Source organism: Cherax quadricarinatus, chromosome 74, assembly GCF_038502225.1.
Source record: "Cherax quadricarinatus isolate ZL_2023a chromosome 74, ASM3850222v1, whole genome shotgun sequence".
NCBI lineage: Eukaryota > Metazoa > Arthropoda > Malacostraca > Decapoda > Parastacidae > Cherax > Cherax quadricarinatus.
In genome coordinates this window covers 7,661,911-7,686,186 of record NC_091365.1, presented here as the reverse complement: position 1 = coordinate 7,686,186, position 24,276 = coordinate 7,661,911, and the positions used below count along the sequence as shown (strand labels likewise).

Below are 24,276 nucleotides of genomic sequence, written 5' to 3'. Positions count from 1 at the left end.
CAAGAAGCACTCAAGAGCCCTGGGTCGTGAGCCTAGTATGAGCCAAGCAAGGAGGACTCAGAGACCTGGGTCGTGAGTCTCGTGTGAGTCAAGCAAGGACTCAGAGACCTGAGTCGTGAGCCTAGTGTGAGCCAAGCAAGGAGTACTCAGAGCCCTGGGTCGTGAGCTTAATCTGAGCCAAGGAAGACTCAAGATCCCTGGGTCATGAGTCCAGTGTGGGCCAAGCAGGGAATACTCAAGAAGCCTGGGTCGTGAGCCTAGCTAATGTAAGCCAAGCTCTTTATTCAGATATGTACCTCAAGAGTTGCTAACTCGACAGTCTCAGATAACACTCACATCTCCACGTAAATAAGCCACAGTCCTTCACTATCTTAGCTCAACACAAATTATACTTAATTTACTGAAATCATTGTAAAGGTTTAAAATTACGCATGAGGTCTAAATACAAATTTCTAGCGTTTTATTTTGCCAAGAAATGGAAATTCGAAAGAAAAAAATCAACTCAAAATTCCAAATTCTCAAGGAATAACACCAGTATAATTATGCAAATTTATTTTACGTCAGCATTATTTCACAACACAGCTAAAACAGCATCCTAACTTTTATTAATTTGCGAAATATAAAATAATATATTGTAAGTAATGCTTCGCATAATAATGTGGTTTACTTAGAATATGCTAGATTATGTACTCATAACTGAAACCAATCCGGTGGTGTCCAGTAGCTCACTCAGCTCACACACAGGTCCGTGGTTCGATCCCCGGTACTGGTGGAAATATTGAACGTGTTTCCTTAAAACATTTGCGCAGTATGTTCACCTAGTGTTCAACTGGTGTGGGTCGCATCCTGGGGACAAAATTAATAACCTAAGTTGCGGGAAATGCCCTGTATAACAACGGGCTTTCTATATAGTATGCCACTGATATCAGCTATGGTCTGTGTAAGTTGTATCATGTACTTGCAGAATAAAGATATTATTATTATTATTATTAAATGGCAAACTCATCTACTGCAACTTACGTGTCTAGCCACATTACAAAGAAATGTTTTCTTTATCTAGCCTATCAAACGAATCTGCTCAATTTAGCTTTTTCCATAGACTGGGGCGAGGAGAAATCTTCAGGTTGGCCGAGGAAAGCAGTTTTTAAAGAATTATTTACTATTACAGAACAGCGAGTATATCCGACCATTTGTGGAGTATATCCGACCATTTGTGGAGTATATCCGACCATTTGTGGAGTATATCCGACCATTTGTGGAGTATATCCGACCATTTGTGGAGTGTACTGACAACTTACACACTCAACAACGTCATGATAAGCACCACCACTAGGCAGGTTAATATCAATGCGTCCGTAATTTACGATTGGAGTACCAGTGTTGGGTAATTTACGATTGGAGTACAGCACCAGTGTTGGGTAATTTACGATTGGAGCACAGCACCAGTGTTGGGTTATTCACGACTGGAGTACAGCACCAGTGTTGGGTAATTCACGACTGGAGTACAGCACCAGTGTTGGGTAATTCACGACTGGAGTACAGCACCAGTGTTGGGTAATTTACGATTGGAGTACAGCACCAGTGTTGGGTAATTCACGACTGGAGTACAGCACCAGTGTTGGGTAATTCACGACTGGAGTACAGCACCAGTGTTGGGTAATTTACGACTGGAGTACAGCACCAGTGTTGGGTAATTCACGACTGGAGTACAGCACCAGTGTTGGGTAATTTACGGCTGGATACAGCACCAGTGTCGGGTAATTTATGGCTGGAGTACAGCACCAGTGTCGGGTAATTTACGACTGGAGTACAGCATCAGTGTTGGGTAATTTATGACGCTGTCTTAAAGTTTTCAAGTGTCGCTTTTGTGTTTTTATCAATTACAACTTGTCATTATTATCATTATATATTATTATTATTATTATTATTATTATTATTATTATTATTATCATTATTGGTAACACTATCACCATCATTATCATTATTATTATTATATTATTATTATTATTAATTATATAGTTCTCATAATGATAAATTATGATGTATACATAGTGCAGTGAGAAGCGTTGCCTGGAGCCTAGCAGCTACCACCACCAAGGACGATCCAGCTTTCCTGCCAGGAATGCCAAGTAATTAAGTCATTACCCTGGCTTCCCTGAGTAGATGGTTCTCTCCTGCTCCCACCATTACCTTACTATCGTCCCCCCCAACACCCCAACAAGTGGGTGGTTAACCATTAACCCCGGTGGGATGGAGGGGTCTTAGCTGGCACAATGAGCGACCGGGATTCGACTGCCGGTGCGAGTCGAAACGTTGGGCATGTTTCCTAACACCTGTTGCCTCTGTTTACCTAGCAAAGAGTAGGTACCTGAGTGTTAGTCGACAGCCGTGGGTCGCATCCTGGGGGTGGTTAATGATGGACCACAATGCAAACATGCCAGATAATTCCCGACGGCATTCTTACCCCACTGGGTTACACCCTGGGTTATTAACCCCATTAAACCGAACAAAATCTTCTAAATCAATCAATTCTCTCTCTCCCAATCCTTTTGAGTCACTCTTCCATTTCTCAAATCAAAAATAGTTGCCACCTATTCCTCTGGTGATGTATAACTTTATAAATAATTTGAGACATGTGCAAAATCTGGGTATCTGTACTTGTAGACGTTTCGCCATCTAATAGCTTTATCAATACAAATTCAAGGACATAATGGGAAGACTGTAGAACTATATACAAAAGACATGATAATCAATCCTTGGAGCTGGTGAAGAGCACCGTAGTATTAAAGCTTCAGTGCTTCCTAATAATAATAATAATAAAAATAATAATAATAATAATAATAATAATAATAATAATAATAATAATAATAATAATAATAATAATCCCAGACCTAGTAAAAATGCTTAGATTATACCTTTTCTTAAGAGATGATAGAGGTGAGAGGAGTGTAGAGTTGTGTCAAGAAAGACACTGTCTGAGACTCACCCTGGCCACCAAGAGGAACTTATACACACAGAAGGTCAACACAGATAAACCTGAAGTTCATCTGACCTTTTTTCTTCATCTTTTTTGGCACAGCGAAAGTAATGGTGCGGAGTGTGGAGACGGGGAGGGTGGTGAAGGGAGTGGGTAAGGAGAACGAGAGATGGTGGGAGGAAATAGTGAAGGGAGAGAGTGGATGAAGAATGAATTAAAAGGAAATGGTGGACAGGAGAGAGGGTGAAGATGGCAGGGGGTTGGAAGGCCACAGGATGAATGAGGTATGAGTGAGAATGAGAGAAAATAAAGATACGAGACAGCGAAGAGGAACCTTCAGAAACAATATGTACCGGGCAGCGGGGGTCAACGCCCCCGCGGTCCGGTCCATGACCTGACCAGGCGAATATAAAAAATATACAATTGAGAATAAAACGTAAAGAAAACAAAAGACTAACAACTATGGTAATAGAGGACGTGCCAGTCAGAACCCATCACTAACACGTATCCTACAATATCTTAAAATATCTAACCTATAGAAACAAGAGACCTGTCCACCAGCAACATATACACTATATAACCTTATAATAAGGAACCCTGTAATTGATTTTGGAAACTGTAGTATAAATACAATCAACACCCACAACACATTTCCCCAAAAGGCAACCACTACAGACCACAAACATCCATTGTAATCCAAGAGAGCCCATACAGTGACTCGACAACAGCTTCAAGGCTTCATCCGGACATTACTAAGGTAAATCACGTAAGGTAAACTGAAAGACCTTCCAGCAATTTATCCATTTACCCCCGCCTCCCTCCCTACCCTCTCTCTCTCTCTCCCACTCTCCCTCTCTTTTGCATACACATATACTGGGGAGGGTTGATTCACAGTCTTTATGGGAAGGAACTTGTTACCGCTCGCTACATGGGCAGGGTTCTCACTGTTTTACAATGCTTCCTCCAACTCTCCCTCTTTCTTATGAGACTTCCTCCAACCCGCTTCCTTCCTTCCTCTCTCTCTCTCATCGCACTATAACGAAGTAAAAGGTTTGGTTCTTCGAGTTTACCGTGGTATAGCTAGGCTAGGTGAAGACGCTGTTGCATACAAGTTGTGCTAAATGGGTTCTTTAAGTGTTGACCCTGAGTAATGAAACTACAGTCACCGTCTCAGTGCTAACGTAGTCACCGTCCCAGTGCTGACTCCAAGCACCGTCCACTGCTCAGTCATCCACCATCTACCACCACTACTGAACTTATTGCTTCATGGAATGATAAATCCGCGTGGGTTACGAAGCAGAGTGGTGGAGTCAGATAAGATAAGATAAGATTTCGTTCGGATTTTTAACCCCGGAGGGTTAGCCACCCAGGATAACCCAAGAAAGTCAGTGCGTCATCGAGGACTGTCTAACTTATTTCCATTGGGGTCCTTAATCTTGTCCCCCAGGATGCGACCCACACCAGTCGACTAACACCCAGGTACCTATTTGCTGCTAGGTGAACAGGACAACAGGTGTAAGGAAACGTGTCGAATGTTTCCACCCGCCGGGAATCGAACCCGGGCCCTCCGTGTGTGAAGCGGGAGCTTTAGCCACCAGGCCACCGTGCGCTAATCGCAGCCATTAGTGACCTAGCGAAGACAAGAGGTGATCTGAAGATGGGCTGCAGTATTTCGTCTCAACGGGGCAAACTTTGAAGGTAATTCCAGGTAAGGAGTGTGACATCAACACTGTACTTTAACATCAACACTGTACTTTAACATCAACACTGTACTTTGACATCAACACTGTGATGTATGACCCTTTCTGTTTAAGGGCTTCCCCATAAAATAATAATATTAATAACGTTACTAATGCAAGATTTTCCAGTTTATGCACTAGATAAGGTTTAGTACAGAATCGGTGGAAACCATGTTGATTAATCACTTTGCCAGTCTAGTGTAGGCTGGACCCATGTCGCGCGCGCGTGTGTGTGTGTGTGTGTGTGTGTGTGTGTGTGTGTGTGTGTGTGTGTGTGTGTGTGTGTGTGTGTGTGTGTGTGTGTGAAGGACTCCCAGGAACACTGTCACTGGGAAGGACAAAGCTTGTGGTGTCACAGAAGTGACCTTGCCCGTGGTAACCAGGTCAGTCTAGATCTAACATTACCACAAGGAAGATTGTGTTCACTGTTATCCACGATGCTCAAGCTATGACCTTTACTGCATCAGCCCGTAATGCTATGCATATAAGTGGCTTTGGCATGCTGCTCTTACCTGTATTTTTGTACCTCTGTATGTATGCTAAAATTACTAAATAAATAAATAAATAAATAAATAAATAGCCCACAAGCACTTAATCCAAGTGAAAATATTTTAAAATCCATGTGCTTTCGTGATCTCTCAATGACATTCTCCAGCTTGAATGAAAATTATGGCAGTTAACACTGAAAAGAATTATTGTTTCAGGTAAAGATAAAATTGGGTATTATAGAGAAAAACTATAAGGTGAGAAGGACAAAGATACGAAGAGCTGTACACCTTAAACTGTATACACATATAAAACTTCTCAGTGTATGTGTATTATTCTGGGATACAGCATAGCAATAACTATCACACAATTATACTAGGCAGCTACACATACACTCGTTGACAACTGTGTATAATACACGCACTCGCATACATTTTTTGCCTATTTATTGGTTCAACACCCAAATTCTTACGACCCGGGTGACCTCTAGTGCGTGCTCGCGCAGTACAAGACTTATAGCATTGTAGATAAATGGTTCAGAGAACCGACATGAGTTGCACATGCGTCTAATTTACCACTGATAGCATTACTCGCGATATCTCTTCAATGTTAATAATGAGTTTGTCTTGAATAAGTCATATACACGTTGGATAATCTAAGTTGAATACCTGCTTTGAGGTGGGACACACTCTTCTGTCTACCTGATCATGTGCGTCTACTCTCGCATAGCTCGGTGAGTAGTTGAGACTTCATTCAGATTACTAACTCCGTAGCCTTGACATAAGAACATAAGTAAGCAGGAACACTGCACAAGACCAAACATGTGGTATTGAATCATTTACCAAACTGTGGCAGGCCAGGATTCGACCCCACGACACATTATCCCGCCATCCATCCTACAAAGTCTAGTTCGCTAGGCTCATGTTTGTAGGATCGATGGCGGGGTAGATAGGGTGACACGTACGTTGTGTTGTCTCTTGAGGCGGGACAATGTGTCGTGGAGTCGAATCCTGGCCTGCCTGAGCTTGGTAAATGAATATATATATATATATATATATATATATATATATATATATATATATATATATATATATATATATATTATTATTATTAAAGATTCGCCGGTATTCTCCCGGCCCGGGCCTTTTCCAAGTGGTGGCCCGGCTTTGGCTCCCTCTTTAGGGAGTGTCTGAGACCTAAGTCTCCCATGGGAGGAGGCACAAGTACCTCCTCATCTTTGGGACCAACTGTCCCCAGGCCTAGCCACAAGCTAGGCCTCTCTGGTCTGCCATCCCCGCCCCAAGGGGGCTAATGGGAATGACAGTCTTGTGAGCTGCAAGCTCTGGCTCAGGCACCTATCCTACCCTAGAAGGGCTGGGCATGGTGTCGATGCCAATTTTACCTATCGGCACATTATATATATATATATATATATATATATATATATATATATATATATATATATATATATATATATATATATATATATATATATATATATATATATATATATATATATATATATATATATATATATATATATTATATATATATATATATAATATATATATAATATATATATATGTATATATATACATATATGTATATATATATATATATATATATATATATATATATATATATATATATATAATACAATGGACGTAAAAATATAAAAAAAATTAAAGAATTCATCTAATTTTTCAGGCACACCCAAAGCCATTATATTCAGCACATCGTGTAGTTATCTTGATATATAAATCATCTGATAAGGTTAGTGCAAGAATCAACAATTTAGTTAAGACATCCATTAAAAGTAAACAACTCCCGCGCAAACCACCTGTTCCCCCTGGCGGCGGTGACCGGAATGACGAGTTTCCCGCCAATTTTGTCAAATGAGGCACAACGTGACCTCAAGTGGATCTATGTCGGCCAAGTGCAAAATAATCTTGGTGGCAGGTTATTGATTGACATCTGGATTATACACCTCAACCATAAGTAATCCTTGTGTCAAGTTATTGGTTGACACCTGAGTTATACACACCTCAACCATAAGTAAACTCAGTGTCAGGTTACTGGTTGACACCTAGGTTTATACATCTCAACCATAAGTAATCTCAGTGTCAGGTTACTGGTTGACACCTAGGTTTATACATCTCAACCATAAGTAATCTCAGTGTCAGGTTACTGGATGGCACCTGGGTTTATACATCTCAACCATAAGTAATCTCAGTGTCAGGTTACTGGTTGACACCTGGGTTTATGCACCTCATCCATAAGTAATCTCAGTGTCAGGTTACTGGTTGACACCCGGGTTTATACATCTCAACCATAAGTAATCTCAGTGTCAGGTTACTGGTTGACACTTGGGTTTATGCACCTCATCCATAAGTAATCTCAGTGTCAGGTTACTGGTTGACACCTGGGTTTATACATCTCAACCATAAGTAATCTCAGTGTCAGGTTACTGGTTGACACCCGGGTTTATACATCTCAACCATAAGTAATCTCAGTGTCAGGTTACTGGTTGACACCTGGGTTTATACATCTCAACCATAAGTAATCTCGGTGTCAGGTTACTGGTTGACACCCGGGTTTATACATCTCAACCATAAGTAATCTCAGTGTCAGGTTACTGGTTGACACCCGGGTTTATACATCTCAACCATAAGTAATCTCGGTGTCAGGTTACTGGTTGACACCCGGGTTTATACATCTCAACCATAAGTAATCTCAGTGTCAGGTTACTGGTTGACACCTGGGTTTATGCACCTCATCCATAAGTAATCTCAGTGTCAGGTTACTGGTTGACACCCGGGTTTATACATCTCAACCATAAGTAATCTCAGTGTCAGGTTACTGGTTGACACCTGGGTTTATACATCTCAACCATAAGTAATCTCAGTGTCAGGTTACTGGTTGACACCTGGGTTTATACATCTCAACCATAAGTAATCTCGGTGTCAGGTTACTGGTTGACACCCGGGTTTATACATCTCAACCATAAGTAATCTCAGTGTCAGGTTACTGGTTGACACCCGGGTTTATACATCTCAACCATAAGTAATCTGTGTCAGGTTACTGGTTGACACCTGGGTTTATGCACCTCAACCATAAGTAATCTCGGTGTCAGGTTACTGGTTGACACCTGGGTTTATACATCTCAACCATAAGTAATCTCAGTGTCAGGTTACTGGTTGAAACCCGGGTTTATACATCTCAACCATAAGTAATCTCGGTGTCAGGTTACTGGTTGACACCCGGGTTTATACATCTCAACCATAAGTAATCTCAGTGTCAGGTTACTGGTTGACACCCGGGTTTATACATCTCAACCATAAGTAATCTCGGTGTCAGGTTACTGGTTGACACCCGGGTTTATACATCTCAACCATAAGTAATCTCGGTGTCAGGTTATTATTATCCGACACTTGGGTTATACACACCTCAACCATAAAATTGTTTTGACCTAATAAACATTCTGATTGCACAGTCGAGGAGGGAAAAAGTGCCCCAAGACAAGTCAGGGAGAGGTTCAATGCCGAACACTGCTGGCAGGTAAAGTTCTCATTATGTCTCAGTGTTATATATTGCGCTTTTTTTTTTTTGTGTTGTCATGGTATGGCATTCACCCAAGTATTTTGGTATCTGGTGAAAGTAATTTTTTTTTTCAATCGAAGAAATGAGTGAATATATTACCGATATTTTTCTGCTGCTTTCGCGGTATTAAAATTTTGGAATTTCTTCGTGAAAACTGGGAACAATGACACATAAATAATTGGTTCAAGTGGAAAAAAATAATAGTCTGAAACCCTGTCTGTGTGGGTCATTAAGCATTTTCATAATTATTTTTGCTTACTGTGGAAGTAGTTATTATTAATACAATCAAAACAAAGTGCTAAACCCACAAGGGTCATACAGCACTGTGGTAAGCAGAACAAGTAAATTTATATCTGTATATCCCAATGCACGTACCAGTTTACATCACAGGTAACACTTGCGAAAAGTAATAATATAGACAAAAATTCTGATAAGAGCCATAAGTGTTCCCTGTTAGGGATAAATATCCCCTACTGGGTGATAGGTATCCCCTATCGGGGGATACGTAATTATAGACACATGATTGGGGCAACAGCTGGAGCCATCACCATCCCAGGAATCCCTAGCCGAAATAGATTGGAAGAGAGATTAATGGGAAGTGAGCAGTAGGGGATGATTAAATACCTCACACAAAGAGGCAACCGAAAAATTCAACCATCCTAAAAGGAGAGGGACCATAAAAACAAGGATAACCCCTTCAGCATACTTCTGAGAAAGCGAAAGGCTGGCATAGAGAACCGAGAAAGGAATGTGGAACATGAGTAAGAGTGGAACCCAGAGCTCACCAGGTATCCCCAGAACGAGCGTACTGGACGGAAAAGGAGGCTGTTTGTATCAGCCTTGATCCCTTCAATGGAGGTTCCTTGATGCTGGTTAAGGTATCTTGATCTAAGGAATTGGATCGATGCTCCAATTCCTTGAATTAAGCCTGAATGCCTTCCAACCCTCCCTCCCCCACAGGCGCTATGTAATCTCAAAGGTTCAGCGCTCCCGTGATAATAATAACCAGCCCTCATGTTGGTGAAGGCTCTTGATTCAAGGAATTAGAACTGCCCTCCCCTTCCTCAGATCAAGCTTGATTGCCTCCTGGGCGCTGTGACTTCTACGGGTCTAGCGCTTCTGTCTGATTTTATAACTTCCTCCAAACTTTTCATCTGCAATTTCCGAAAGCCTCGTCCAACAGGCTTAAAATTATTAGTGCAAAAGTGCTGTAACTAGGCACATATCAGTGCCATCTGCAAAGGCCAGCTGTCACACCTCTCACTAGGTATCAAATTCGTTATCGTTTGTTCCCACAACTCCCCCCCAACACCCTAGCATTCGCTTCTCTTTCAACCCCATCTATAAATATTTTAAACGATAGCATGTAGAGATAGCCTCTGGTCAGTTTTATAAAAAGCATTCTCGGGTTTGGCTTTCGTGCGACAACTTGAGAAAGCTTCTTCTGATCGGTTTCAAACTTACTACATTGGTACATCCTATTTAGAGGAAGGCTGGAATTATTATTAAAATGTGTAAGTGCCAATCTGGCAGGTAATCAGGTTTGATGCGAGGAAAGGAAAAATAGCCCCAGTTCCTTGGATCAAGAGTTCTTCACTAGCATCAAGGCACCTCTTTGGAGGGATGAATCCAATAAGAGATTCGGGAAAGTTTTTTGCAACTTGGTTACCAGACCTGGAAGATGTAGCACATTATTGGAGAAACCGAAGCATAATAGTGGTGAAAAACCTACAGAAGTGACAAGAGGCCTCTAGTGGTGAAAAAAATATTTAGTGGAGAGAAGCCTATAGTGATAACACAAGTGTAGGTAAAGAAATGTCTCCAGAAGCCTGATATAATAATGATATTGAAGAGAGTAGGCGGAAAGTCCTAAAATACAGCCCGGTGTCAACGAAATGCCTATCCTGTAATTGATGGAGAACATTTTAAGAAACTGGCTAACAGACCCCCTGGAAAATATATTAAAAACATATCAAAAATACGGATGTAGAAGATGAGTTCCATGACGGACTGGCGGTAATACAGAAAGGATGGTGGAGTGTTTGGAGTTTTGATCAATGCCCTCCCCCCACACACATTGAAAAAAGCAGCCTGGGATATTAGAAGAAGCATTCTTCTGGATATGAAGAGAACTTGACAAACACAAGACAGGTTCGATCCAAGGAAGGAGAGGATAGGCCCAGTGTTTTTCATCAAGAGCCCCTCACCGGCATCTAGGTACCTCCCTTTAGGGGGGAAGGGAGGAAGGGAAGATGTGGATCTTAGTGAAAGTAATAACTGGAGTTTCTCAAGGGCTCAGTTCTCGGACCATTACTGTTCTTAATACATGTGAACAACCTGCCTCAAGAGATCGAATCATTGCCCATGTTTGCAGATGATTCGAAGTTCATGAAAATATAAATTAAAAACAAAAAAGTAAAAATCTTCACGATGATAAGGACAGGCTGCAATTATGGCCCATTAAGTGTTTGCATCAATTAAAGCCTGATAAGTGCAAGGTGATGAGAAAGAAACAAGGAGGTGAGTAGTTACCAAACAACAGGAACAACTACAAGGGTCAAGAAGAACCTTCTGAGGGATGGGGGCTCTAATGCGAGGAAAGGGATCTTGATCCAAGGAATATGAGCTGTTCTCAACCTTGCATCAAACTCGATTCCCTCCCTTGCCCCAGGCTCTCCATGACTACTGCGGGTTTAGAGCTTCCCCATGAATATAGTAATAATAACTTATTGGTTGACAGAAAAATAACTTTTGCTTGAGGCTCACATAAACAGTCAAGACAGCAGGAAATATAAAAAGATTTACTCGTGTTACTGCACACCGGGTAAGAGAGGCTCACACTGGAGTGTCCACTGCCAGCCTACAAGAACCATCTGAAACACATCAGAAAACTTGAGAAAAAAGGACCAAAGAATTGCCACCTACTATCACCTCCCTCTCCCGGCCTTTGATCAGTCAGGTTCGCAACACTAAAAAAAAAAAAAAAAGAATGGGGTATACAAAACTTGTACAAATTTAGCAAACTACTTTCCATGGGGAAAGAATCTTCAAGTAGTCCATTTTTGGCTATAGTTAACAACACCTACTCGGCATAACTTGGCCATTAGTTTACATTTTACAATACATGCAACATATGTACATCACGGAATAACTAAGTACTTCTCGTGTAAATTGTTATTTTGAAAGATATTGCGGAAAATAGTAATTTATTTGGTTGTGAGTAGTTCCGTGCCGGACACGATGATAGTTTTAAGGATAAGTTACTTCAGGTTTCCCGTGGTTACGTTTTATGCCATTGACGCACCAAAATGCTACCTTAAAAGTAACTTAATTTTTACAATTCAGGCTATAATTAATGGCAGAAATCGTCAGAGTCGAAAACCATTTTTTGTTTTATACTGACAGCAGTAACAGCCTGGTTGATCAGACCCTGATCCACCATGAGGCCTGGTCTCAGACCGGGCCGCGGGGGCGTTGACCCCCGAAACCCTCCCCAGGTAAACTCCAGGTAAGATAAACATACATCATGAACTGCAGACCAAACTATAACTGCAACTAATAAAGAAACGACTGACGAAAAGGAGCCGATACAAACGAATATTTATCCGAGTTCACTACAAAGGAAGCTTCAATCATATAAAAAACTCTGTTAGTATGCACGGTGGTTTTTAATAACCTTCACTGCATACAAAAGCAGGCAACACACACGAGCAACAATCAAGATAACAATTATCTAACTTCCCTGTCAAGCAATATGACATTACATTATAATACACACAAGAAGAAATCAGAATAAAAATGTATTTACACAAATTAAATAAAAATACTGAAATAAATCATAACAAAGGCATGCTAAAATCGTTAGAATAAATCAATAAAGTATTTGTTCCTTGGGAATAAAGCTCTTCGCCAGTGACCATGTGTTCTTAAATGTATAATTCGTAAGAGCTTACCTCTACGCATACGACAGCCTTCCTCAGCTCACCTGCGGGCTAGAGCTCTCTCCCACTTCTATTCTCGATACTGACACTAAAGTTCGAGTCAATAAATCCAACAGTAATTGCGAAAAAGTGTCATAGGATGGAGTGGGATGCGTGAGGACGCACACACCCCTCTATTGAGCTACCATCACCGCGGACGCCCGGGTGGTACTGAACTTCTCTTATGGTCACCCACTTTCCAGCGGCCGCCCCCCTGCCATCTGTTGCCACCCTGTGCAACTAACCTTCCTGGAGGATTTACCACAGGGGGCACGGGATTTATATACACTGAAAGGTGTGTCATCCCCAATTTGTATATACACTGAGATTTTACTATAATCCCTATTTTAAGGGTTAAAGTATCCCAATGGAAAAAAGTCACTTAGACTTTGGGTTATCCTGGATAATCTACACATATACTGGTATGTATGATAATTTATGTAACTGTATTTATGTGTACCTGTACTTGAATATACTTACCTGACTGATGGTGGATACGTTATAAACAGCCTTGATGACCTTGTGTAGCTCCTAAGCTTCATAATAACCCAGTTAAACCATCCAGTTAAACCATCCCAATTAAACCGACACAATGGAAAAATAAACACAAGCAGTATAATGTGATCCTTTATTAACAACGTTTCGCCCACACAGTGGACTTTATCAAGACACAAACAGATCTGACCACATGGTATTTACACTGAAAGATATGTGAATAAGACACATATGCAACTCTTGCATATCTTAATTGTGAAGACGTTTCTCCAGCCAGGTTTATTAATCCAATACAGAGAATGATCTTGGTGATGTTGGAAGACATAACAATACACAAATAACCCGCACACAGGAGACTGGAACTTATGGTAACCTTCCAGTCTGACTTAGACCATTAACTGTGGGGTAGTTTGACGTCATCAGTCCTTCAGCCTTGATGAATCTTTCGAAAACGGCAGAAGACTTGAAGTATTTGAACGTGATTATATATAAATAAGCCACACATAGGAGAGAGGAGCTTACGACGAAGTGACTTTGTAAATGGTATAAGTCGGACCGAAACGTCGTCGTAAACTCCTCTCTATGTGCGAGTTATTTGTGTTTTGTTCCAGTCACGGAGGTGATTAACCTCTCAGCCTATAATAGACTATTAACACAAAATACCGAAAAGTGTGTGCTGTAAACCGTATTTTAAATGCAGTTTTTTCATTCAAGATGTACAAAGTGCAACTATGGAACTGTCTCTATCTCTGGCTATATATATGTACTCACCTATTTGTACTCACCTATTTGTGGTTGCAGGGGTCGATTCATAGATCCTGGCCCCGCCTCTTCACTGATTGCTACTAGGTCCTCTCTCTTCCTGCTCCATGAGCTTTATCATACCTCGCCTTAAAACTATGTATGGTTCCCGCCTCCACTACTTCACTTTCTAGGCTATTCCACGGCTTGACTACTCTATGACTGAAGAAATACTTCCTAACATCCCTTTGATTCATCTGAGTCTTCAACTTCCAATTGTGACCTCTTGTGTCTGTGTCCCTTCTCTGGAACATCCCATCTTTGTCCACCTCGTCTATTCAGCGCAGTATTTTACATGTCGTTATCATGTCTCCCCTGACCCTCCTGGCCTCCAGTGTCGTCAGGCCGATTTCCCTCACCTTTCTTCATAGGACAATCCCCGTAGCTCTGGGACTAGTCTTGTTGCAAACCTTTGCACTTTCTCTAATTTCTTGACGTGCTTGACTAGGTGTGGATTCCAAACTGGTGCTGCATACTCCAGTATGGGCCTGACGTAAATGGTATACAGAGTCTTGAACGAATCCTTACTGAGGTATCGGAACGCTATCCGTAGGTTTGCCAGGCGCCCGTATGCTGCAGCAGTTATCTGATTGATGTGCGCCTCAGGAGATATGCTCGGTGTTATACTCACCCCCAGATCTTTTTCCTTGAGTGAGGTTTGCAGACTTTGGCCATCTAAACTATATTGTGTCTGCGGTCTTCTTTGCCCTTCCCCAATCTTCATGACTTTGCATTTGGCAGGGTTAAACTCAAGGAGCCAGTTGCTGGACCAGGCTTGTAGCCTGTCCAGGTCTCTTTGTAGTCCTGCCTGATCCTCATCCGATTTGATTCTTCTCATTAACTTCACGTCATCTGCAAACAAGGACACTTCTGAGTCTATCCCTTCCGTTATGTCGTTCACATATACCAAGAACAGCACAGGTCCTAGGACTGACCCCTGTGGAACCCCGCTTGTCACAGGCGCCCACTCTGACACCTCGTCACGTACCATGACTCGTTGTTGCCTCCCTGTCAGGTATTCTCTGATCCATTGCAGTGCCTTTCCTGTTATGTGTGCCTGATTCTCTAGCTTTTGCAGTAACCTCTTGTGAGGAACTGTGTCGAAGGCCTTCTTGCAGTCCAAAAAAATGCAGTCGATCCACCCCTCTCTCTCTTGTCTTACTTCTGTCACCTTGTCATAAAACTCTAGTGTGTGTGTGTGTGTGTGTGTGTGTGTGTGTGTGTGTGTGTGTGTGTGTGTGTGTGTGTGAGTGTGTGTGTGTGTGTGTATTCACCTATTTGTGGTTGCAGGGGTCGAGTCCTAGCTCCTGGCCCCGCCTCTTCACCGGTTGCTACTAGGCCCTCTCTCTCCCCGCTCCATGAGCTTTATCAAACCTCGTCTTAAAACTGTGTATGGTTCCTGCCTCCACTACGTCATTTTCTAGGCTATTCCACTGCCTTACAACTCTATGACTGAAGAAATACTTCCTACTATCTCTCTGACTCATTTGTGTCTTCAACTTCCAATTGTGGCCTCTTGTTTCTATGTCCCCTCCCTGGAACATCCTGTCCTTGTCCACCTTGTCTATTCCACGCAGTATTTTATATGTCGTTATCATGTCTCCCCTGACCCTCCTGTCCTCCAGTGTCGTCAGGCCGATTTCCCTTAATCTTTCTTCATAGGACATTCCCCTTAGCTCTGGAACTAACCTTGTTGCAAACCTTTGTACTTTCTCTAGTTTCTTGACGTGCTTTATCAAGTGCGGGTTCCAAACAGGTGCTGCATACTCCAGTATGGGCCTGACATACACGGTGTACAGTGTCTTGAATGATTCCTTACTAAGGTATCGGAATGCTGTTCTCAGGTTTGCCAGGCGCCCATATGCTGCAGCAGTTATCTGATTGATGTGTGCTTCCGGAGACATGCTCGGTGTTATACTCACCCCAAGATCTTTCTCCTTGAGTGAGGTTTGCAGTCTTTGGCCACCTAGCCTATACTCTGTCTGTGGTCTTCTGTGCCCTTCCCCTATCTTCATGACTTTGCATTTGGCAGGATTAAATTCGAGAAGCCATTTGCTGGACCAGGTGTCCAGTCTGTCCAGGTCTCTTTGAAGTCCTGCCTGGTCCTCATCAGATTTAATTCTCCTCATTAACTTCACATCATCTGCAAACAGGGACACTTCTGAGTCTAACCCTTCCGTCATGTCGTTCACATATACCAAAAATAGCACTGGTCCTAGGAACGACCCCTGTGGGACCCCGCTCGTCACAGGTGCCCACTGTGATACATCATTACGTACCATGACTCGTTGTTGCCTCCCTGTCAGGTATTCTCTGATCCATTGCAGTGCCCTTCCTGTTATATGCGCCTGATGCTCTAGCTTCTGCACTAATCTCTTGTGAGGAACTGTGTCAAAGGCCTTCTTGCAGTCCAAGAAGATGCAATCAACCCACCCCTCTCTCTCTTGTCTTACTTCTGTTATTTTATCATAAAACTCCAGAAGGTTTGTGACACAGGATTTGCCTTCCGTGAATCCGTGCTGGTTGGCATTTATACTCCTGTTCCGTTCCAGGTGCTCCACCACTCTCCTCCTGATAATCTTCTCCATAATTTTGCATACTATACACGTCAATGACACAGGTCTATAGTTTAGTGCCTCTTTTCTGTCTCCTTTTTTGAAAATGGGAACTACATTTGCCGTGTGTGTGTGTGTGTGTGTGTGTGTACTCACCTAGTTGAGGTTGCGGGGGTCGAGTCCGAGCTCCTGGTGTGTGTGTGTGTGAGTGTGTGTGTGTGTGTGTGTGTGTGTGTGTGTGTGTGTGTGTGTGTGTGTGTGTACATGTGTGTGTGTACTCTCCTAGTTGTACTCACCTAGTTGAGGTTGCGGGGGTTGAGTCCGAGCTCCTGGACCCGCCTCTTCACTGATCGCTACTAGATCACTCTCCCTGAGCCGTGAGCTTTATCATACCTCTGCTTAAAGCTATGTATGGATCCTGCCTCCACTACATCGCTTCCCAAACTATTCCACTTACTGACTACTCTGTAGCTGAAGAAATACTTCCTAACATCCCTGTGATTCATCTGTGTCTTCAGCTTCCAACTGTGTCCCCTTGTTACTGTGTCCAATCTCTGGAACATCCTGTCTTTGTCCACCTTGTCAATTCCTCTCAGTATTTTGTATGTCGTTATCATGTTAACCCTATCTCTCCTGTCCTCCAGTGTCGTCAGGTTGATTTCCCTTAACCTCTCCTCGTAGGACATACCTCTTAGCTCTGGGACTAGTCTTGTTGCAATCCTTTGCACTTTCTCTAGTTTCTTCACGTGCTTGGCTAGGTGTGGGTTCCAAACTGGTGCCGCATACTCCAATATGGGCCTAACGTACACGGTGTACAGGGTCCTGAATGATTCCTTATTAAGATGTCGGAATGCTGTTCTGAGGTTTGCCAGGCGCCCATATGCTGCAGCAGTTATTTGGTTGATGTGCGCTTCAGGAGATGTGCCTGGTGTTATACTCACCCCAAGATCTTTTTCCTTGAGTGAGGTTTGTAGTCTCTGGCCCCCTAGACTGTACTCCGTCTGCGGTCTTCTTTGCCCTTTCCCAATCTTCATGACTTTGCACTTGGTGGGATTGAACTCCAGGAGCCAATTGCTGGACCAGGTCTGCAGCCTGTCCAGATCCCTTTGTAGTTCTGCCTGGTCTTCGATCGAGTGAATTCTTCTCATCAACTTCACGTCATCTGCAAACAGGGACACCTCAGAGTCTATTCCTTCCGTCATGTCGTTCACATATACCAGAAACAGCACTGTGTGTGTGTGTGTATGTGTGTGTGTGTGTGTGTGAGTGTGTGTATGTGTGTGTGAGTGTGTGTGTGTGTGTGAGTGTGTGTGTGTGTGTGTGTGTGTGTGTGTGTGTGTGTGTGTGTGTGTGTGTGTGTGTGTGTGTGTGTGTATGTGTGTGTGTGTGTGTGTGTGTGTGTGTGTGTGTGTGTGTGTGTGTGTGAGTGTGTGTGTGTGTGTGTGTGTGTGAGTGTGTGTGTGTGTGTGTGTGTGTGTGAGTGTGTGTGTGTGTGTGTGTGTGTGTGTGTGTGTGTGTGTGTGTGTGTGTGTGTGTGTGTGTGTGTGTGTGTGTGTGTGTGTGTGTGTGTGTGTGTGTGTGTGTGTGTGTGTGTGTGTGTGTGTGTGTGTGTGTGTGTGTGTGTGATTGTGAAAAAAATCATTCATGTTATCTCTTAATTACCTAAATAAACTCTTATTAATGACCCTCGTGCAACAGACAGGATTCAAATCTAACAAACCAATCTAGACTTACATTATGCCATTTTTGGGTTAGTCAAACATTTATATCTTCAATAGCATTAATTCCCAAAAATGATATCTATAAATTTAACCGATGAGTATATTGATACTCGGGGGGTGAAGCGCTAAATCCGTTTGGGGGTCAGCACCTGATTTAACTAATGAAAGGAGAATTTAGTAAGAGAGTAAAATCTTTCACTCTTACGGGGGAAAGTGACGCATCAAGGGAACCCTCGGTTGCTGTGCAACAAAGGAGATATGCTCGGCACTTTATTGACCTTGGGACCCTTCTTCAGTAAACTTTTACAGCTTTTAATCCACGATCCTGTACTATGTTCTTCATATTCTTACGCCTTGCCTAATTTTCATTACCTTACATTTGTGGGGCTGAATTCCATCCATCGCTGCCACGGGGAAAGTATATCAAGATCGCTTTCCATTTCTGCTTTCGGAATGCGGGCGAGGTTAAACTTACCTCTTAATGCCGCAACGTGTGCAGCTTCGCACATTAACCTAGAGACCAGTTTAATGCGCGAGACTGTGGTAAATGGTCTAGAACCTAGACCACTGTGGTAAGTAGGGTAACTTTGAGAGCCCACACACCACATACCATAGGCTCGGTTGGTAGCGCACTCAACTCACACATTGAGATGCGTGATTCGATCCCCAGTACAGGTGCAAACATTAGGGCGTGTTACTTTAAGACACCTGCTGTCCCGGTTCACCTAGCAGTAGATAGGTACCTGGGTGTTAGCCGACTGGTGTGGGTCGCATCCTGGGGACAAAATTGACCTAATTTGCCCGAAATGCTCAGCATAACAAGGGACTTTCTATATATAGTAGTATGTCATTGATATCAGCTAAGCCTGTATACTATATACATGTACTTGTAGAAAACGTTATTATTATTATTATTATTATTATTATTATTATTATTATTATTATTATTATTAATCAGCATCAGGTTCCAAATGTACTTGACCATGACAGTTACTACTAATTTACATACTCCTCTCGTTAATTAACCGCTTACTGTTATAAGTAGCGTAGCCTAACTTAACCGTAAATAACTTAACCAAGCTTTAGATGCTCGAAATACATTTAGCGAAATAGGGCGAGTGACTGGTGAGGAAAATAACCGTGTAAATCATTTAAAAATATACGAACTAATGCTAGAAAAATAATGTTGATTTTAAGAGGTTTGTAGCCTAATTGGAGACGGAGGCACAGCAGAACAATCTTTTTATATAATTATTGGCATTAATCGAAACAATAATGAAGTTAACATAAGCAACTTGCTGAAACATTGTTTGAGTTATCCTAGGTTCTATACACCTATGTTGCTATGTATGATAATCTATGTAACTGTATATGTGTAGTATACCTGAATAAACTTACTTATGGTCGCAAGTTCGCTCACAAGTAAGGGGAAACGTTGTGCATTTGCAGATGCGTAGTTGAAGTTGCCCTGACACAGCCATGATTACTTCACAGCTTGCTTAAGATGTTGGATGGGAGGACCAGATGAGGCAGTGATAACACTTCCTACTCCACCCTCTCTCCTTGAGCCTGCATATAGTGCCATACCACTATGACCCTCAGCCTCGTATACTCTTGTTCAGCATATAGAATACGTACACAAAAGCCTATTAAGCATATACTGTAGGTGCACGAAAGTCTATTCCTTCTGCTTTTGTGTATTCAAGGTTTTTTGTACATCCATATATCCTTGCCTGTGGATAACAAAAGCCTAGTTCCGTGGCTTTTGTGTGTCTATATTATCTTGCCCTACCATTACATGAGATGGATATGGGGTTCTCAATAAAGTAGCAGCTTCGGCGGCAAAACCTAAATCTGTTCTTAATCTGGTACCCTCAGTGCTTCCTGTTAATCTTAACCTGGTACCCTCAGTGCTTCCTGTTAATCTTAACCTGGTACCCTCAGTGCTTCCTGTTAATCTTAACCTGGTACCCTCAGTGCTTCCTGTTAATCTTAACCTGGTACCCTCAGTGCTTCCTGTTAATCTTAACCTGGTACCCTCAGTGCTTCCTGTTAATCTTAACCTGGTACTCTCAGTGCTTCCTGTTAATCTTAACCTGGTACCCTCAGTGCTTCCTGTTAATCTTAACCTGGTACCCTCAGTGCTTCCTGTTAATCTTAACCTGGTACCCTCAGTGCTTCCTGTTAATCTTAACCTGGTACCCTCAGTGCTTCCTGTTAATCTTAACCTGGTACCCTCAGTGCTTCCTGTTAATCTTAACCTGGTACCCTCAGTGCTTCCTGTTAATCTTAACCTGGTACCCTCAGTGCTTCCTGTTAATCTTAACCTGGTACCCTCAGTGCTTCCTGTTAATCTTAACCTGGTACTCACAGTGCTTCCTGTTAATCTTAACCTGGTACCCTCAGTGCTTCCTGTTAATCTTAACCTGGTACCCTCAGTGCTTCCTGTTAATCTTAACCTGGTACCCTCAGTGCTTCCTGTTAATCTTAACCGGTACCCTCAGTGCTTCCTGTTAATCTTAACCTGGTACCCTCAATGTTTCCTGTTAATCTTAACCTGGTACCCTCAGTGCTTCCTGTTAATCTTAACCTGGTACCCTCAGTGCTTCCTGTTAATCTTAAGCTGGTACCCTCAGTGCTTCCTGTTAATCTTAACCTGGTACCCTCAGTGCTTCCTGTTAATCTTAACCTGGTACTCACAGTGCTTCCTGTTAATCTTAATCTGGTACCCTCAGTGCTTCCTGTTAATCTTAACCTGGTACCCTCAGTGCTTCCTGTTAATCTTAACCTGGTACTCACAGTGCTTCCTGTTAATCTTAACCTGGTACCCTCAGTGCTTCCTGTTAATCTTAACCTGGTACCCTCAGTGCTTCCTGTTAATCTTAACCTGGTACTCACAGTGCTTCCTGTTAATCTTAACCTGGTACCCTCAGTGCTTCCTGTTAATCTTAACCTGGTACCCTCAGTGCTTCCTGTTAATCTTAACCTGGTACCCTCAGTGCTTCCTGTTAATCTTAACCGGTACCCTCAGTGCTTCCTGTTAATCTTAACCTGGTACTCACAGTGCTTCCTGTTAATCTTAACCTGGTACCCTCAGTGCTTCCTGTTAATCTTAACCTGGTACCCTCAGTGCTTCCTGTTAGTCTTAACCTGGTACCCTCAGTGCTTCCTCTGCTTTCTATTAATCTAAGCCTGGTACACTCAGTGCCTCTGTTTCCTGTTAATCTAAACCTGATACACTCAGTGCCTCCTCTGTTTTCTGTAGACATTTAAGCCTAAAATATAGTGTTCTCTCCCTTCATTGTAGGGACAGGAGAGTACCTTGATGCTGTTAAAGGGATCTTGATGCAAGGAGCTCGAGCTAGCCTTCCTTTGGATTAAATCTAATTAAGCTCTACCGCTCCATTGCCCAGGCTTTGTATTACCCTTAAAGGGTAAAAGTCATTGTTTTAGGACACATGTATGATAAATAGACATAAATACAATACAATGTGAGCTATAAAGGCTTGCATTATACTTAGGTTAGATAAGTTCGTCAGGAAAGACGCGGGTCTTCGTAATATGATGACCTGCAACTGGAGGTTTTGGTCGTTTGACTGAGGCCTTCCACTGGCTTACCAGTCCACCTCTTTAAAAATTAGGGTAGTTACCCGAGATACTGTATATAACCAGGGGCTTTCTACGGAAATTATTAAATGTCACCAGTTTGTCAAAAAAAAAAGTATTGTATCATGAGGCAATAATATATTTATTATTTATTTATAGTATTTGTTGGGTATTTAATGGGGTGTAAAACCCATCAGCTACGCGAGGGTTGAGTTAGATAAAAGGACAAAGTGCAACTAATAATAATAATAATAATTATTATTATAATAATAATAATAATAATAATAATAATAATAATAATAATAATAATAATAATAATATCTTTATTTCTACAAATGCATGTACATCAATGACAAACTACTATATAGAAAGCCCCTTGTTATGCTGAGCATTTCGGGCAAATTAGGTCAGTTTTGTCCCAGGATGCAACCCACACCAGTCTACTAACACCCAGGTACCCATTTTAAACTGATGGGTGAATAGGGACAGGGACAGCAGGTGTCTTATGGAAACGTTTTTCAGCCGTACCGGAGGAAATTCGAACTCCGGACCTCAGTGTGTGAGCTGAGTGCACTAGCAATCGAGCTACGGGACATCACATATTACTGCGGCAACGTTTCTCTCTCCAGGAGCTTTGTCAAGCCGTTACGACTTAACAAAGCTCCTGGAGAGCGAAACGTTGCCACAGTAAAATATCACATTAGATGCACTTGTATATTTTACCTAACATATTGTCGGTAATTCCACCAACGTTATTACACGAGGGTTATTAAAGATGCATATATGTTTATATAGGCTGAGAGTTAACTGTAATTCCTATTTTAGGATCAAGTATTTTTGTCTGGTAGTAAAAAGGTTACATGCAGCCTTAATGATCATCATGTAGTCGACAGGATTTAAACCCCATTAACCAACTAACTATAGCAGCAAGTAACCTTTTCACCGCCAGTCAAAAACACTTGAATAGCTAAAATATGGATTAAAATAAACTCCCAGGCATATACAGGCAGAGAGAAATACACTTGTTGGTGTATATACCGTGAGAAGGTGAAGAATGAGATACTTGTGCAACATTTGGGATTTTTTTTATTACGGAAACGTTTTGCCAGCCAGTGGTTTCTTCAGTCCAATACAGAGAAGAAAACTATTGGAAAGTAGAAGACTTACACTAGTGGATGGTCCCACTGTGATCCCACCTGCTCCTGCTTCCACTCACCTGACTGCAGTATATAAGCCACTTCTCCGGCCATATGCTATACTTTCTACAAGACTGATTGACTGAGCACTTCGATTCCAGACTAAGGGACTGATTACCTCAAATTTCTCTCCTTACACCTTTCTTTGTATTGGACTGATGAAGGCACTGTGTGGCGAAACATTTCCTCAAAGATTCCCATATGTTGCATAAGTGCCTTAATCTTCAGTGACGCTACTCGGGTGGAAAGAAGAGGTGAAAGTGAGGAGTTTGGGGAAATCAATCCCTCATCCTCCAGGCTGAGGGACTGATTATCTCAAAGGTGTCCGTAGCTCGATTAGTAGCGCACTTAGCTCACACACTGAGGTCCGGGGTTCGATCCCTGGTACGGGTGAAAACATTAGGACGTGTTTCCTTAAGACACCTGTTGTCCCTGCTCACTTGTTAGTAAAATGGGCACCTGGGTGTTAGTCGACTGGTGTGGGTCGCATCCTGGAGTATACCTGGAGAGGGTTTCGGGGGTCAACGCCCCCGCGGCCCGATCTGAGACCAGGCCTCATGGTGGATCAGGGTCTGATGAACCAGGTTGTTACTGCTGGCCGAACATAAACCGACGTAGGAACCACAGCCCGGCTGGTCAAGTACTGGCTTTAGGTGCCTGTCCAGCGCCTTCTTGAAGACAGCCAGGATGGCGAAACGTCTACGATAAAGATACCCCAGGTGTTGCACATGTGTCTAAATTTTCAATCCCTCTTATGTATATTGGGAGGAAACTGAACAGTTTTGGGCCCCTGACACTTACTGTGTTGTCTCTTAGTGTACTCGTGGCGCCCCTGCTTTTCATTGGGGGGATGTTGCAGTTCCTGCCCAGTCTTTTGCTTTTGTAGGGAGTGATTTTCGTGTGCAAGTTTGGTACTAATCCCTCATGGATTTTCCAAGTGTATATTATCATGTATCTTTCTTGCGCTCCAGGGAATACAAATCAAGGGACTTTAACCGTTCCCAGTAATTTAGGTGCTTTATCGTACTTATGTGTGCTGTGAAAGTTCTTTGTACATTCTCCAGGTCAGCAATTTTGCCAGCCTTGAAGGGGGCAGTTAGTGTACAGTAGTATCCCAGCC

The 24,276-nt window shown here is 42.4% G+C and overlaps 1 protein-coding gene across 4 annotated transcripts in view; it reads right to left on the bottom strand.

The window, feature by feature from the left end:
• LOC128700214 (uncharacterized) overlaps window positions 1–12,949 on the bottom strand; it is a 258,421-nt gene extending 245,472 nt beyond the window's left edge. For 3 of the 4 annotated variants that reach the window (XM_070100766.1, XM_070100768.1, XM_070100769.1), the window contains exon 1: window positions 12,756–12,949. The gene's annotated coding sequence lies outside the window, so the exon portion shown is untranslated. The remainder of the gene's footprint in view (window positions 1–12,755) is intronic. The other variant, XM_070100767.1, reaches the window with a different exon arrangement.
• Between the last annotated feature and the right edge of the window lie 11,327 nt (window positions 12,950–24,276).